Source organism: Vicugna pacos, chromosome 1, assembly GCF_048564905.1.
Source record: "Vicugna pacos chromosome 1, VicPac4, whole genome shotgun sequence".
Classification (NCBI taxonomy): Eukaryota; Metazoa; Chordata; class Mammalia; order Artiodactyla; family Camelidae; genus Vicugna; species Vicugna pacos.
The window spans coordinates 84,577,772-84,592,459 of record NC_132987.1 but is presented as its reverse complement, the minus strand read 5'-3'; the positions used below and the strand labels follow the sequence as shown (position 1 = coordinate 84,592,459).

At 42.9% G+C, this 14,688-nt stretch overlaps 1 protein-coding gene across 6 annotated transcripts in view; it reads left to right on the top strand.

Annotated features, from left to right (window-relative positions):
- Positions 1-402: 402 nt before the first annotated feature.
- ST3GAL6 (ST3 beta-galactoside alpha-2,3-sialyltransferase 6) overlaps positions 403-14,688 on the top strand; it is a 65,494-nt gene continuing 51,208 nt past the window's right edge. For 3 of the 6 annotated variants that reach the window (XM_015242498.3, XM_015242492.3, XM_031672279.2), the window contains exon 1: positions 681-1,064. The gene's annotated coding sequence lies outside the window, so the exon portion shown is untranslated. Of the gene's footprint in view, positions 647-680; positions 1,065-2,912; positions 2,962-14,688 lie in introns of those variants that run through there. The other 3 variants (XM_006208056.4, XM_072966718.1, XM_072966726.1) reach the window with 3 other exon arrangements.

Sequence of the window (14,688 nt, the reverse complement as noted above, 5' to 3'; positions counted from 1 at the left end):
GAACAGTACCCACGCCTGTGGCTCTTCTCCCCAGGGTCATCTGATGGCACGTGATCATGGTGCTTAGTGCCAAAGTCTGGAGTTATTAATGCTGTTAGACAATTAATTATTTCACAAACACTGAAATTTAAAAAGTATTCACAGCCATCCAAGTATGAAGACATTTTTAATATACGCTTCTCTCAAGGGAGACCCACTTCCTGAAGAAAAGGAAATGCATGTCTCACCTTCGTTCTTCTCCCTACAGTAACTTTTCCTCCAAAAGATGAAAAGCCCTAACACGTTAGTCCTTGAAGGGCAGAGCCCAGGAATTCCGGTGTCTGAACAGCCCCTACTCTTTAACTAAGGACCAAAACGCCTGCCCCGTCTCGAGCCGCAGAAGTCCCCGATGCGCAGAGCAAAAGTGTTTACTTCTGCCGCCTGCCTGCCCGGCGGGGAGGGGAAGCACACGAGCCGCCCCTCACTTTCGCCCCTGCAGCTTAAACTAACCAGGGCGGGATGGGAGTGTCTTCTTGGCTGGGGAACTTGATCCTCCTACCTTGTCCCGAAGCCACCCGCCGCTTTTCCCCGGCCCTCCCTTCGTGGTGATTTTCCTATCCGGGACGCCCGGACAGGGCGCGCGGCTGGTGTCCGCCCAGCCCGAAAGGTAGGGGCTCGGCTGCTACCCGGGGAACGGAGAGCCCCACTGCCTCCCGCCGCATTGCATCTTCCTCCGCGAACTTGGGGGCGGCCGCGGTCATCACGCAGCCCGCGCCAGCCGCCGAGCAGGAGGAGCTTCCCCGCGGCTCCGGAGGCGCTCGGCGCCTTCGCCCGGAATCGGGACCCGCGCGGCGGGCGCCTCGGACTCCGGGCGGCGCTGAGCCCTTCCCGGCAGCCCCGCTAGGTCCGAGGAGACTGCATTCCGCCTGCGCCACCTTCCTCCGGTTTCCGCCGGCCGCGGGCTTCGGCGGCCCGATGCTGCCGGCGCCGCGGGAGAGGCAGCAGTGGACTGGAGCGAAGGGCGGCGGGCCCCCGGCCGCGGAGCCCGGCACCCTCCTGCGGTCTTCACGCCAGGGCCTCGGCGGGTAACTCCCCCGCCCTCTGGGCTGCGGGTTTGCGTCGCCGAGGGGAGGGAGGTTGGGGGTGCGGGGAGACCCTCGGGCGGTGCAGCCGCTGAGGCTCAGTGTCAAGGGCGGGGGAGGCGCGCTGAGCTCACTGCCTCTCCACGCATCCTCCCGACCCCGGGAGCTGCGGGGGGCAACTCCGCGACCCCTGGGTTTACGGGGTGGGGAGCACCGGGGGCGTAGTGGAGCACTGGGGCGCTCGGAAGCCGATGCTCGCCGGGGAAGCACGCGAGGGGCGCCAGGCGTTTGGGCGCTGGAGAGGCCGACGCGGGTGGCGGGCTCCTCACTCACTGTTGTTTTCTTGTAAAAGGGTCTGTACGCTAGCAGGGGTAAGAGGTCTGGAAGGTTCTCCTCTTTTACCTTACAAAAATTTCCGAGGCACCGTTTTTCCCGCCACGGTGGAACTGGACCTAACAAAACCAGCCCCAAGGCGGTTTAGGGGAAAAGGGCGGCGGTGAGAAAATTGCAGTGCCCGGGCTGCCGTTAGTTTTCAAGAAAGGGGAGAAGAAACTTGTGGTTTTGAGGCTGATTGTTCCAGAACTCTCAAGATCCCAGTCCCTTGTGTGCTGTTATTTTGGCTTAGAAAATCTATAAAAAGCGATTTTCAGAAACTAAAAACAAACCCAAAGCACATCTTGGGGGGGGGGTTCTTCAGTAGAAGAGGGGGAGAGGTTGGGGACGGGGGTAGAGTAGCTGCTGTTCAGAGATAATGTTTTTTAAAACGGTGCTTGGAAATGGGGATAAGAATGACATCTTGAATGCCAGCATGTTAGAAACGACATAAGTAGCAGACTCTAGAATCAAAAAGTCACATTGCTGTAAGACGAATGCCGTCCCAACTGTAATTAGGTAGGTAGGTAAGGAAACTACATTTCTGCCAGAAACTGCTCGCCCTCTGGCCTTTCACACCAACGTTCACACTAATCTTAAGGTGTGAGAGCCTCCTTTACGAGGCTAGTTTGGGTATTTGCCTTTCTGGTCTTCAAACTTTCTCTCCCAGCTGCAGACCATGGAACTCTCTATTTACATGGAGTTGTTAAACATGTGAGAAGATCTGGTCAGGCTACCGGGTTGTTTTCCGTTTGAAAGCATGCTGATCTGACATTTGTAAATGGATTTGTTTTCCCTTCCTTCTCTTCCTTTTCGTCTCACCGACAGCTGCTTTTAATACCAAGATCTGCAAAACAGCCACCGTTAGATTGTTATCTAGTTTGTCCTCTCTGAATAAGCCTATTGACCTGGGAGACACTTTAGATAATGGAAACTGGTTTATAAGGAGAGAACTTTTCTAGAAACTGTATTTTCCTGTTCCGGCTACCAAAGCTGTCCTTAATTGTGGAGGCGGAGGGAAGGTCTTCACTGGTTGCCTAATGGGGCTTCTCTTGAGCAATATTTTTACTATCATCTCATATTGTACCATGTTTATTATGGCGCAATAAAACAAGACTGCTTTTTTGACTATTTTTCAGTAGATTTGTTGGAAATAATTTTTTATGCCCCCAAATCAATACAGATCTGTGGGGCTCAGAAGAGAATAGACAGTATTGGCAGAAGAATGCCATTAAGAGACATACCATTTAAAAAAAAAATCAGTCTTTTGTGGAAATTGCAATTTTCCTGTTTTCTCCCTCCGGAAATTACTGGCAGCTCTTTTCTTCTGTTGGAGATGTTTTTGTGTTCCATATCATGTGGGATATTCTGGGAGAGAAGTGAAACAATACCGTATTTCTGATATTTCTCTGATAAGCATTATCTGCTAACCATGCAGGTTACCACCTGGCTTCTGTGGATTTATGATTCCATCTAGATTGGGAACCAGAGATTTGTTTCACATGCCTTCCAGGTGATGCTTATCAAGGTGAGGCATGCACAAAATTCAGGTGGCACCCACTGTGATTCCCCGTGGGTTCCCATATGCTATTTTCCCAACAGCCCTATGAGACAGGAATGTTTAATCTGATTTTATAGTTAAAAAAAACTGAGACTACCCAAGGTTAAGGGACTTAGAATGGATCATAGGAAGGTCACTTCACCACTGCCTTACACCATTCCAGACAATTGCACACACTTTGGTTATATATCCCCTGATCAGAATTTACCTCTCAGACTGGCCTTCTTGAGCAGGTGCTCTGCAAACTTTGTCTTTCCTTCTGACAGCTTCAGACTTTCGCCAATTAGTTATCTTTTATCTTCTCTACATCTTTGACATGCCCCTTAGATGTGCTGTGTCTGGCCAAATTCATGACATCATGTTATCTTCGATGGCTTATGTTCTGAGAGTTTTTTTCACTCTGAATATGTTTTCAAAGAAATTCCTACTCATCCTTCATGCTGGGAAGATGTTTTCCCAGATCTACATCCCCACCCTCACAGTTGAAGTGAACCTCTCCTATTTATCCCAACTACAGTGGATGACAGCACACACTACAATTTCCAATTGAATTCTGATAGATTGAAAATAAAAAGTATTTAATTTAGGGTGAACGTAAGGTATGGAGTAGGGTGTATGCATTGGACGTTATGGTGTTCCAGTAGAAAACTGTCATTGTGGTTCCTTATCAGGGTGTCAGGAGCTCAGTGCCCTCGCCGTGATAGGTTAGCCAATGTTCTTTCCCCTGACAAAAACTCTCCAGTTCTGAATCGGTGGGAGTGTCAAAACTTGGTCAAGAACTTGGCTGCCATAGGGGTGAGATTCTGGAGGTGAAGTTATGAAGGTAAAAGAGAGTAAAGGGCAGTAGGATCTGAGTCTCTTTTCCACATCCATGGATTTTTTTTGAAGAGCTTTTGGTTATCCAGGGAGGAATGGCCCACTCACTGTTTCCTGCCACGGCCTTCTGCATCTGACCAGGGCCTTTCCTCTTCCAGGACCGTTGGGAAAGAGGGGAAGGAAAGTGCCCAATCCTTAGATAAGGATTTTCTTATCCTAAACACTGAAAAGCTGAGTGAAAAGGGTCCCTTTTCCCTCCGTACATCTGAGACATAGGGTGCCAAAGACATCGTCTCCTTCAGTAGCTTGTAGTAATACTGGGTTTGGAAGAACTCTTTCAATATTGATTTAGTTTTTATCTGGTTGGGACTGGAAAGGTCTGTAGAAGCTGAGGGAATAAGCCTCCAGGGGAAGAGGTGGCAAGGAAGCCGGAGATTCCTCCAAGGGAAGCTGGTTTCTCTCACCTTCCGAGGCTGGGGAAGCAGGTCCGGGGCTGGTATGGCTCTGGGTGGTGGTCCCTGCACTCAGACCAGGCAACAGGGTTTTGCAGTGGCTCTTCAGTGACTTTCTCCTGCCATCTATAAGGGAGGACTGGAGAGTCAACCGGTATTTACGGAGTACCCCCCGTGGAACGGGAGACATCCTGGGTGCTGGGCATGGGAGTGCAGCATTGAGCAAAACAGATGAAGCCCCCATTCTTATAGAGCTTATTTTTTTTTTTGTGGGAAATAGACTTAATAAAGCAGTTACAAATAAATGAAAAAATTTTTTTCAGATAGAATGAGTGTTACAAAGACAATGCAGTGTGCAGAGGGTGATGGAAGCTAATTTAGAGCAGTCAGAGAGCTCCTCTGAGGAGAGGATATTTGAAGTGAGATGTGAATAAGGAGCCATTCAAGGGGAGAGCAGAAGGAAGAGAATTCTAGGCAGAGGAACAGCACCTGCAAAGGCCCTGAGGCATGAATGAATTTGGAGTGTTTGGAGAACTTGCATATGGAAATGTAAAAGGGGAAAAGATAGGAGATGAAGTTAGTGAGGTAGGCAGAAGACAGCTTATGTAAAGCCTTCCAATCTTAGACAGGAGTTTGAATTGTGTTTTCAAAGAGTAGGATGCCACTGGAAATTCTAAATTAGAGACTCAGTCTTCACCTGGGTGGGTGATGGGGTTTCCCGTTTGTCTTATAGACACACATGTACACATGTGCATTTTCACTCTCAGTTTGTTTTTCTTCTCCCTGTTAATTGGCCGTCACTGATTTCTTTTCCCTAGACCAGGGCACAGGCATATCCACATGGAGAGGCAGAGCTCAGAGAACCCTGGACAGGGGTCCTCTTATCCTCTGAAATAAATCCATATACTCACTCAGTTTCACCTTCATGCATGGAACTCTCCGTCACAGGCTTTGACATCTCCACCTCTCTCCAGACTGAGTCTCTGTCTCTAAGTCTCTAGGTTGGCTGGTCACATCCGAAACTAGATCCTAAAAATTAATTATCTAGTCAAATCAATCACAGTTGGTATCTTTTGCTAGACAGTGATGTCCCAGGAGGGGAGATTCTGAATAATGGGAAGGTCTTGCCTTTTCCTGAGCTCCCCTTCCCACAGGCTATGCAGCCTGTTATGGGAGGTCCAGTTTCAGGGGAAATGTGCAGGACTCTTTGTAATAGTTGTCAAGGCACTATTCTGTGCCTTAGAAATTTCATTTCTATTGTTCTTTGTACATGATCTTGGCAGTCCTAGAATAGCACTTAAATCATGAAAGTTTATGTCCAAGTTAGTATCTCCTAATCGCACTGGTTTATCAGAAAGGAATAGAAGCATTTTATCAGCCAACTTTTGATTCCAGGATTGTAATTTATAACTCTTGGGGGAAACTTGGTACGTACTTCAGAGAGAAAATTGTTTTTGAGATTCTTTAGCCAGATGCCCTGCTTCTTTATGAACATACATACTTAACTAATGTATATAACTTAACGGCTCACTTTCAACTTTTTGTGTTTTTTTTTCTTTTTTCTGATTGATGTCATGGCATTAAATCTGGAACAAGTTTCTATCTGAGAGGGTAATGATTATGTCTTGTCTTGCTCACTCCGTGTCCTTGGTATCTGGTGTAGTGTCCAGAACATTATAGATAGAGCAGACATTTGCCAAATGCCCTGACCAGGGTTCATGAATTAACTCACAATGTAAATATATTAGCTCAATTGTAACTTCTTTATAGCTGTTAGGATTCATCTTTATAGCTCTTAAGATTATCAGTTTGTCATCTCAAAAAATGTGCCCATTGGAGAAGACAGGTGAAAGGTGAACTCATTACTGTAGATTTGTCTGTATTAATTAAAACCCTTCTGGTTTTGAAGTTTTTTTTTTTCTTTTAGAAAATAATATAGTGTTCTTATGCTGACAGATAAGAGACTAGTATGTGAATGTTATCAGATCAGGATATGAGAAAATATTCTCAAATTTGTTTTCACGTACAGCAAACTTTTAGGACAGCTTCATAATTCATAATGTATGATAATTCGAGTTGGGTTAGTCGGGTTTGTGGTTACGTTACTGAGGAAATAAGTGTGCCAAGAATGTGGATAACAAAATCACTTAATAGCACAGTGTCTCACATCCATGATTTCATGCCCTTTCATAGGCAGAGAATTGCACTGCTTAAGTTCCAGGGCTTGTTATGATATTTCTTAGATTTCTATTGGGTATCATTTAACCTAGCTGGAGACATAAACAGATGCCCTGGAAATAGAAAGCTCTCCTCATCAAGCTCGCCAGAGCTGGGAGGGGTTCCTGCCTGGCAGAGCGCAGTGGGAGAGGCCCGGCTGTGAGCTCTTGCTGGGACTCCAAGTGACAAGGTTTCTTACAAAGAATGATGTCATCAGGGGGCATATACATAATTTAAAAATTCTGAATATTGGAAGAGTCTACCTTTTAGATTTGTTTTTTCCTGTCCCTCAAGGACATGATGCCATATAAATACAGCCTCTTGTCTCTGAGCTAATTTTACGGGGTCACCCTCCTTCCACTGCATCCGATTCTAGTCCTCAGAGAGGTTATCTGCTCACAGCTTCCGACAGCTTGCTGGTTTTCTTCTTAGGAAATACTCTTGCAGATATTTAGGTCAGCACCATAGAAGGTGCTCCTTTTATTGAAATAACAAAATAAAGTATAAAATATTTTAAAAAGTAATACAATATAAAATATAATAAATGAAATAAAATAAACTGCTTTTATTAAAACCTGTGCCGCCCTTTAGGATTTGAGAGTCTTTCATGTATCAAGGGATAGAGGAAGGAAAGAGAAGGGAATTTGTATATTTTCTATGCTCAGCATAGAGCCAAAGACTAAGAGATCAGAGATTTTAAAAAATTCCCTGACTCCTTTTCATGAATAATAAAAACTTAATATAAAATATAGATAATATAGAAAATATAGATTATAATATATAATATAATATAAATATATTATATAAATATAGATTATAATATAATATATAGATTATATATAATTATTATTATAATATAACAGAGATAATATAAAATTATAAAACTGCCCTTAAAAAGTGGAAAATGGGTTATCCAGTTGCATTTAGATGAGAGCAGTGAGATGACAATCCAGGCATTTCTGCTGATTTTTCAACTGCTTGTAAGCAACAGCAGCTAACTTATATAACCTTATTTAATTCACAGACTCTGAAAGTTAAAGGGACTTTCTGTTGTCAGTGTGAATGATCGTTGTGAGATAAAGAACACCACTGTCAAGACACTTCTGATATTTGGAGCCAATATTTCAGGTCAATGTCAAAGTGACTTAGCTAAGCACTCTTGTTTGATCCCAGCTATGCTACAATTAAATTAGAAATAATTGGATTTTTTTTCATAAGCAAGATGTTAAGAGATATGTGTAATTTCTCATCATGAAGGACCTGTAAATGTTTTCCAGGCCCTGATTTTTTTGGAGGAAAAGTCTGACCCTCCCACTGCAAAAAACCAATAAACAAAGGCCAAAAAACCCCACTATTTTTGCAGAGTTGGTGGGTGGGGCTCTTCTGCTTTAACCATAAGGTAATACAATTATATTATTACAAAAAGCTTCTACCCAAGTTCTCCATCTATGATCACCAATACTCCTGTCCACACACCTTTTATAATAACATTCCTCAAGCGTGGTTTTCATTACGGAAACTTTTTTCTGCTCAGAAATCCGGAGAATTTCTCCCACGGCCCTTTGAAGTTTTCTGCCATCCTGTGTTGCTGACTTTCTTTTCGTCCTCCGATTGAACCTGTGGTCTCTGTAACTCGCTATGTTCCTCTGACACTCAGCGCTGTTTTCCTTCATCCCACACTCCCCCATCAGGCCAGACTGTAACCTTTTTTCACCTTCAGGGCTAATGACTGCACAACTCTAAACAAGATGCCTTACATTTCTGAGCATCACTTTCGTTATCTATGAACTTGAAATAATGTTCACATCACAGTTATGGTAATTAAAAAGAAAACCCATTTAAATAGTTCAGCATAGTGCCTGGCAAATATCAAACATTTAATCTATGTTACTTGACACTATTATTATAACTCTATCATTATAACTGTTCTTCCTCAAATCGTTCAGCATGGACTTTCTCCAGAAAGGCCTTTCTGTTTGACCTTCTCTAGTTCTGATCTTTTCCCCAGTCTGCTTCCTCTTAGCACCTGACTTCACTTTGGAGTCTATTAATCTACCCATGTTGTTGTAGTTCTTTAATTATTCTTCAGTGAACAGCAACAAGTATTTGGGCATTTATCATGTACCAGACATGGTGCTATTTATAATATAGGGGGTCCATGGACATACAGTGGAGAGGTGCAGTGTGTGTGTGTGCACGTATGTAAGTGTGTGCATCTGTGTGCACACGTGGGCTCCAGGTGGAGTTCGGGGGATGAAAATCTGTTGGTTGAATAGCACTATGAGTTTTTCAGAATAAACTACCGTTAAGAAGTAAAAACTACTCTCATCAAATATCCATTAAAAAAAATTAACATCAGTTTGTCTTTTTTTCTATAGTTTAAAAAATATGATATAGTTATCTGTATTTTTTAATTTGCATTTTAATTTGTTTTTATTGAGGTATAGTGGATGTGGAATATTACATAAGTTTCAGGTGTACAACATGGTGAGTCATAATTTTAAAGGTTATGCTCCATCTATAGTTATTATAAAATATTGCCTATATTCCCTGTGTTGTACAATATATTCTTTGCTTTCATTTTTTAGTGAAGTGTAGTTGATTTACAATGTTTTATTAGTTTCTGGTGTATGGCATAGTGATCCAGTTATATGTGTGTGTGTATATATATACACATTCTTTTTTATTAGTTATCCATATTCTTGGAACAGCTTTGCCCATTTTGCCTTCTTAGAAGCTCGTCTATCCTCATCCAAATGCAGGGTGAGGGAGAAAAAAAGGGCAGAATCTCAGTAGATGATTCCAGTTTATGGCGGGAGGAGGAAGGATGGGAAGGGACACTCCAGGCAGCAGGAACAGCATGATCAAAGGCACTGAGGCATGAAACAGTGTCGAGTATGACAGAGAACTCTGCAAAACTGGGTGCTCATAGGGCATAATGTTCTAAGTTAAGTGTTGGGGGAGACGATGCAGGAGAGAATAAGACTCAGATCTGTGGCCTATATGGTTACATCGCCCTAGAAGGATGTATACTTGGGCTGTAGGTCTATATGGACAATTTACACCAATCAAGTTCTGCACGTTGCTTCTAATGTGGACTTGGATTTTGCATGTGACATAGAATACATCTCTTCCACTTGCTGTTTTCATAGGAAATGATGAAAACATTAGTTAATGGTAATGTGTAATTGATGTTAGTGCTCTCATTTTTAATAACCTTAATGTTTGAAAGATAGAAATGTGAAGTATCATTTGAGACTTCTGAAGCATGGCTTTCTGTATGAAATTTGAGAGTAGAAATGGGCTTCAGTAGGACAGAGACACCCCGGGAGAACCATCAAGAGGGCCACTACAAATTACCACCTTGAAACTCTAAGTGGCTCCCTAATACATTTCGCACCCAAGAAAGCTACAGCTTCATAAAATGATGTGCTTGATAATTTGTATGTAAAATTTGATCAGTAATTGATTTTTATTTCTATGTTTGCATTGCAATTAAGTTTTGGCTTCCTTCCCCTCTCGACTCTTGTTCCCCCCTCTCCACTCTTGTTCCCCCCTCTCCTTTCCACTCCCATCTGTAAGACAATTTTTAATATAGCAGTATATTATTCAGAGCTGATGCAATATCGGATGTTAAATGTCTGAATTATATCTAATTCTAAAAAATCTTATGCGTTTTCATTCCAGAAATATGTTTTCTACTAAGTCTTGAGTGGTGTCCGGTATATTTTAACTCTGTCTTTTGGTGTTGATTCTCTTGCTTAGAAATTAAGCAATAGGACCCAAGACACCCTAACCACAAGAGCTTAAAATTCCCAGAGGAGAATTAGATGTGAAAGAAAAAACACTGGAACTTGATCTGTAATTAGCCTGAAAATGGAATGTGTGGGAGAGATCTGCAAGGAGGCTAGGAAAACAGAGGGCAACGCAAAAAGTGTCTTGCCACATTTCCAGCACTGCTGAGGGAAGAACGCTCCCTTACTATGAGCCTGTGGTTATCAAACAACTTTCTTTTTTTTTTTCCTTGATGTGATATGATTTTAATGACTCTTGCTTATTTTACATACCATAATTTTTTATTCATACTGCTGTTGTTGGGAATTTTGCTTTTTTTCTGTTTTTTAAACATAAATAACTGATATAAATATAATCTAATCTATGAATATTTTTACACATCATTAATTTACTTTTTCCTCAGGGAAAACTCTGTAAGTAGAATTGCTGATTCCAAATTGATCAGTATTTAAATTCTTTGAATATTCAGTTCCTTTCCACAAAATTTGCACAAAATTTGCAATCTCAGTAGTAATAATGTCAGTTCTTGTTTTGAACACATAGTTAGGAAAACACCCCTTTATATTATCCTGAAACAATTCCAAAGACCTCAGCTCAACTTTAGATTTAGTTTTCTTGATGTTACTGTTATTATTCATTTGTATTTGTCATTTTTATATACTCAGTTGGCCTTTGAACAGTGGGATCAATCCATCTGTATTTTATCTTATTTTATTTCCATTTTTCAGTTTTATTAGGTAGAATTATTACAGTCAGACAACTTTCTTTCTCTCATGGATTTGCCTGGAGAAGTTGTCAATCTGCCAGTTGAAATACGTACTCCTTGGCAGTTCCATTTTTCTCATTATAAGTGGATTACTTTGGCAGTTCCATTTATACACTAGCTCCTAGCAATTGAACAGCTCAGGTAAACCGACCGCTCGAGTGTCTGAATCAGCAGGGCTGAGTGGCTAACACTTGGGTTGGGGCTTCTCCCGGAAGACCTTTCTGAGGTTCTACCTAGTGTGTTCACGCTTGGCCAAAATGTCTAGCGTTCTAGTTAAACTGAAAATGGCTACGCTATATAACCTGCCCCAATAGCCAGCTGAGGCGTTAGGCCTGTGCTCACCCAGTAGACTAGGATCTGCTCGGAAAAAACAAAAACAAAAACAAAACCCCCCAAAACCTAATATAGCTAAAGGCTAAATTAAATAAAAAGGTATGTCCAGCAAACTACACCCCCCACAAAAAAAACCCACCTCTATCTCTTGGACAGCTCCGTCTTGTCCAATGTTATTTAAAGCAAAGTTCTTATGGAAGTGTATCAGACACAGAGGAGTACACAAACCACATAAATACAGTTCCATACGTTTCCTCCCGGCGAACACGCCCACGTGACCTGCCTCCAGTCCGTGCCCTCCGGGAGCGAGCCGTGTCCTCCTCCCCAGCCACTGCTCCCTCCTTAAAGGAAACCGCCATTCTGACTTTCACTACCATAGGGCAACTTTTTTTCTACTTCTCTTTAACTTGAATTAGCACCCAGGTATTCTGAATGGCTCTAGAGCATCAGCGACCCTCTGGCTGAGGGCAGGGACTGGGCATCCCCAGAAGGGTGTTATAGGTTGAATTGTGTCTCCCTAAGAAGATGTGTTGAAGTTTCAGCTGCCAGTACTGCAGAAAGTGATCTCATTTGGAAATAGGGTCGTTACAGGTATAATTAGTTAAGATGAAGCCATGCTGGAACAGGGTGGGCCACTAGTCCTGTTTGACTGGTGTCCCTTATAAGAAGCATCTGTATGAAGACAGAGACACGGGGAGAGAGCACTGTGTGAAGACGGAGGATTAGAGTGTTGTATCTTCAAGCCAGGGAGTGCCCAGGAGTGCCAGCAAACCACCAGAAACTAGAAAGAGGCAAGGAAGGATGTTTTCCCCTGCAGGTTCCAGAGGGAGCATGGCCCTGCCAACACTTGGATTTTGGACCTCTAGCCTCCAGAACAGTGAGATAATATACTTCTGTTATTGTAAGCCCCCTGTTCGTGGCACTTGGTTCTTGCAGCCGTAGGGAAGTGAGTGTAGAGGGTTTGCGGAGGGCCTGGTGCCCTGACCCCTCCCCTCTGCAGCCCCAGAGTGCGGCTCCACCCCGTCCAAGCTGCTCCTGTCTGGACCGGCTTGCAGGTTGCCCTGCCTGCTCCGTGTCTGTGATGTGCCCCGCAAGAAGACCAGTTTCATTACGATTACATGGCTTTTTCTTTATTTCTTCACTCTACTCTTCACTGGTGTTTTCAGACTGAACCAGTTTGGTTTCCTGACATAACCCAGACCAGGCTTTGCAAATCAGCCCTCTCTGCCTTCCCACTGTTACCTGTCTGGGTCTCTGCTGAGGTGTCCTTAATCCATCTTCCAAGACCCAGACTGGCCCATATCCTCCGTCTAGTTTCCTCTGGTCCAGAATCATCTTTGATAGAAAAAAAAAAAAAAGAACAACTTTATTTTTGAAATGAAATCCCTATTTTCACATAGTACAGCATGCTATAAATAAAGGTTTCATTTTTCTGTGCTTAGGCATATCAAAGACCAGTTCTCATTTCAGGAAATAAAGCCTTCAGCTCAAAAAGCAGCCCAACAATTAGGCCTCAGTTAGTAATAAGGAACTACGCAGAGCATATTAGATGACGGATTACTTTCTTCGGCCAAGTGTTGGTTTTAGATTGCCTTACAGCTGATCTAGTTGTTGTTCAGGGCCGAGGTTCCGGTGTTAGGGCACTGATAAGGACTGCACTGTTGTGAAGCAGGGTGACTGCACAGACACAGGCCCCTCCTGTGCTCTTTTGTACCCTTGCTTTGGGACCCAGGGACTCGCTGGTGGCTTTTGTCTTAAAGGCTCTTTGCACAGTCATTGTCCCTTCACCTCGTTTGTCCATAGCCTAGCATGGTTGCAGAGTGGACGTGCCTCCTAACTGCCCCTGCCTTTCTGTGCAGAAGCCATTGCTTACTGCTAGTGACTAACTGCTGGGGAAGTCTTCATACATTAAATCGCAAACATGGGGAAGTTTCAAAAAGTTAAGCAGTTCCACTTTTGGTTCTTGGTCTATTGGTGATTTCTTACTCCCTTGCTAAGAATCTTTCAACTTCTAGGTTCTGCTGTTCATACTATATATTTTGCCCTTTGAAGGGGAATGCAAAAAAAAAAAAGTTGCATGTTTTAGGATAATATGGATTCTCTATAATAAACATCATTTAATTGAAAAATAATAACACAGTGAACTTTGAACCTGCAGTTAAGAGGTTAGAGTAAGGCAGAAGGTTATGTTTGGTATGTTTAATTGTCTTTGTTTATATGGGTTTGCCTTTACAGCTGTGCTCTCAGCTCTGATAGTCCTTTGTACCCTGAGATCTTGTGCCTTGTGATGGGTGGGTACCACGTACCTGTGTTGGATGGATGGATGGACAAATGGATGTTAGAGTCACTCCATTTCCTTGGCCAGCTATTTCACTGACCTACTGGTAGGATAAATTTCAGTTGAGTTCAAAGCTGTCTCCTGAAGTCTGAGTAAGTTTTCCTAAACCTAGAGGGATTTCTGAGGTCGGAGACCAGAGATCTAAAAGCAGTGGTACCTTGACTCGCCTATGGAAGGTGCTAAAATATTTGGCTCATTGTTTGTGAAAATAGGGCTGAACAGCCAGACTCCGTTGTGACCCCCCCAAAGCTCCGGAGTTACTTCTTTCTTTGGAAACCCTGATTTCTTTTTTTATTTACCTTCTTGGGGATGGTGTACACTTCTTTGGAAATCTGCTAAGAAAAGAGAATTTTCTTGCCCCTCCCTTCAAAGAGAATGCCCATTTTTGAATTTTCTTTTGCATTTTCTAGACTAGGTTATTTTATAGTGTAGAGAATGCAGCCGTTAGTAAACAATGATCCATATTTTAAAACATCTGCCTTTTGAGGTTTTCTCGAATTATTCTTTATAGAAAATAATGTCAAAGGTATAGGAATCCCAAAGACGGGTCTTCACCTATTGGTAGACTTGACTTCAGTTTACACTGGATAATAAACCTTGTTACAATGCTCTTGAGCTAAAAGTTTCCGTTAGTGTAAATAGACCATTGTTTATAGTCACACTGTTTATAGGTGTAATCACTTCAAGGTAAAAAACAGGACATTTTATTGCTTTGCTTAATGATCCTCTTTATCCAGCATTGACTGGGCCGTAGTAGGCGCGTCCCGATCCTTTGGTTCTGAAGTGAAATGTGGTTATCTTTCTAGGAGGTTGTGCCTTAGATTATCTTTTGGCTGGAACACTGAACAGAGCATTCCAGAGAAACCTTTGGTTTGTTCCCCTCCTTGCTCCAATGCTTTGTGACTTTTCTGCCTAGTCAATGTGGTTATCAGAAAAAGAAGGTGGTTGTAAACAGACTATTTTCTGCATCCATTCTT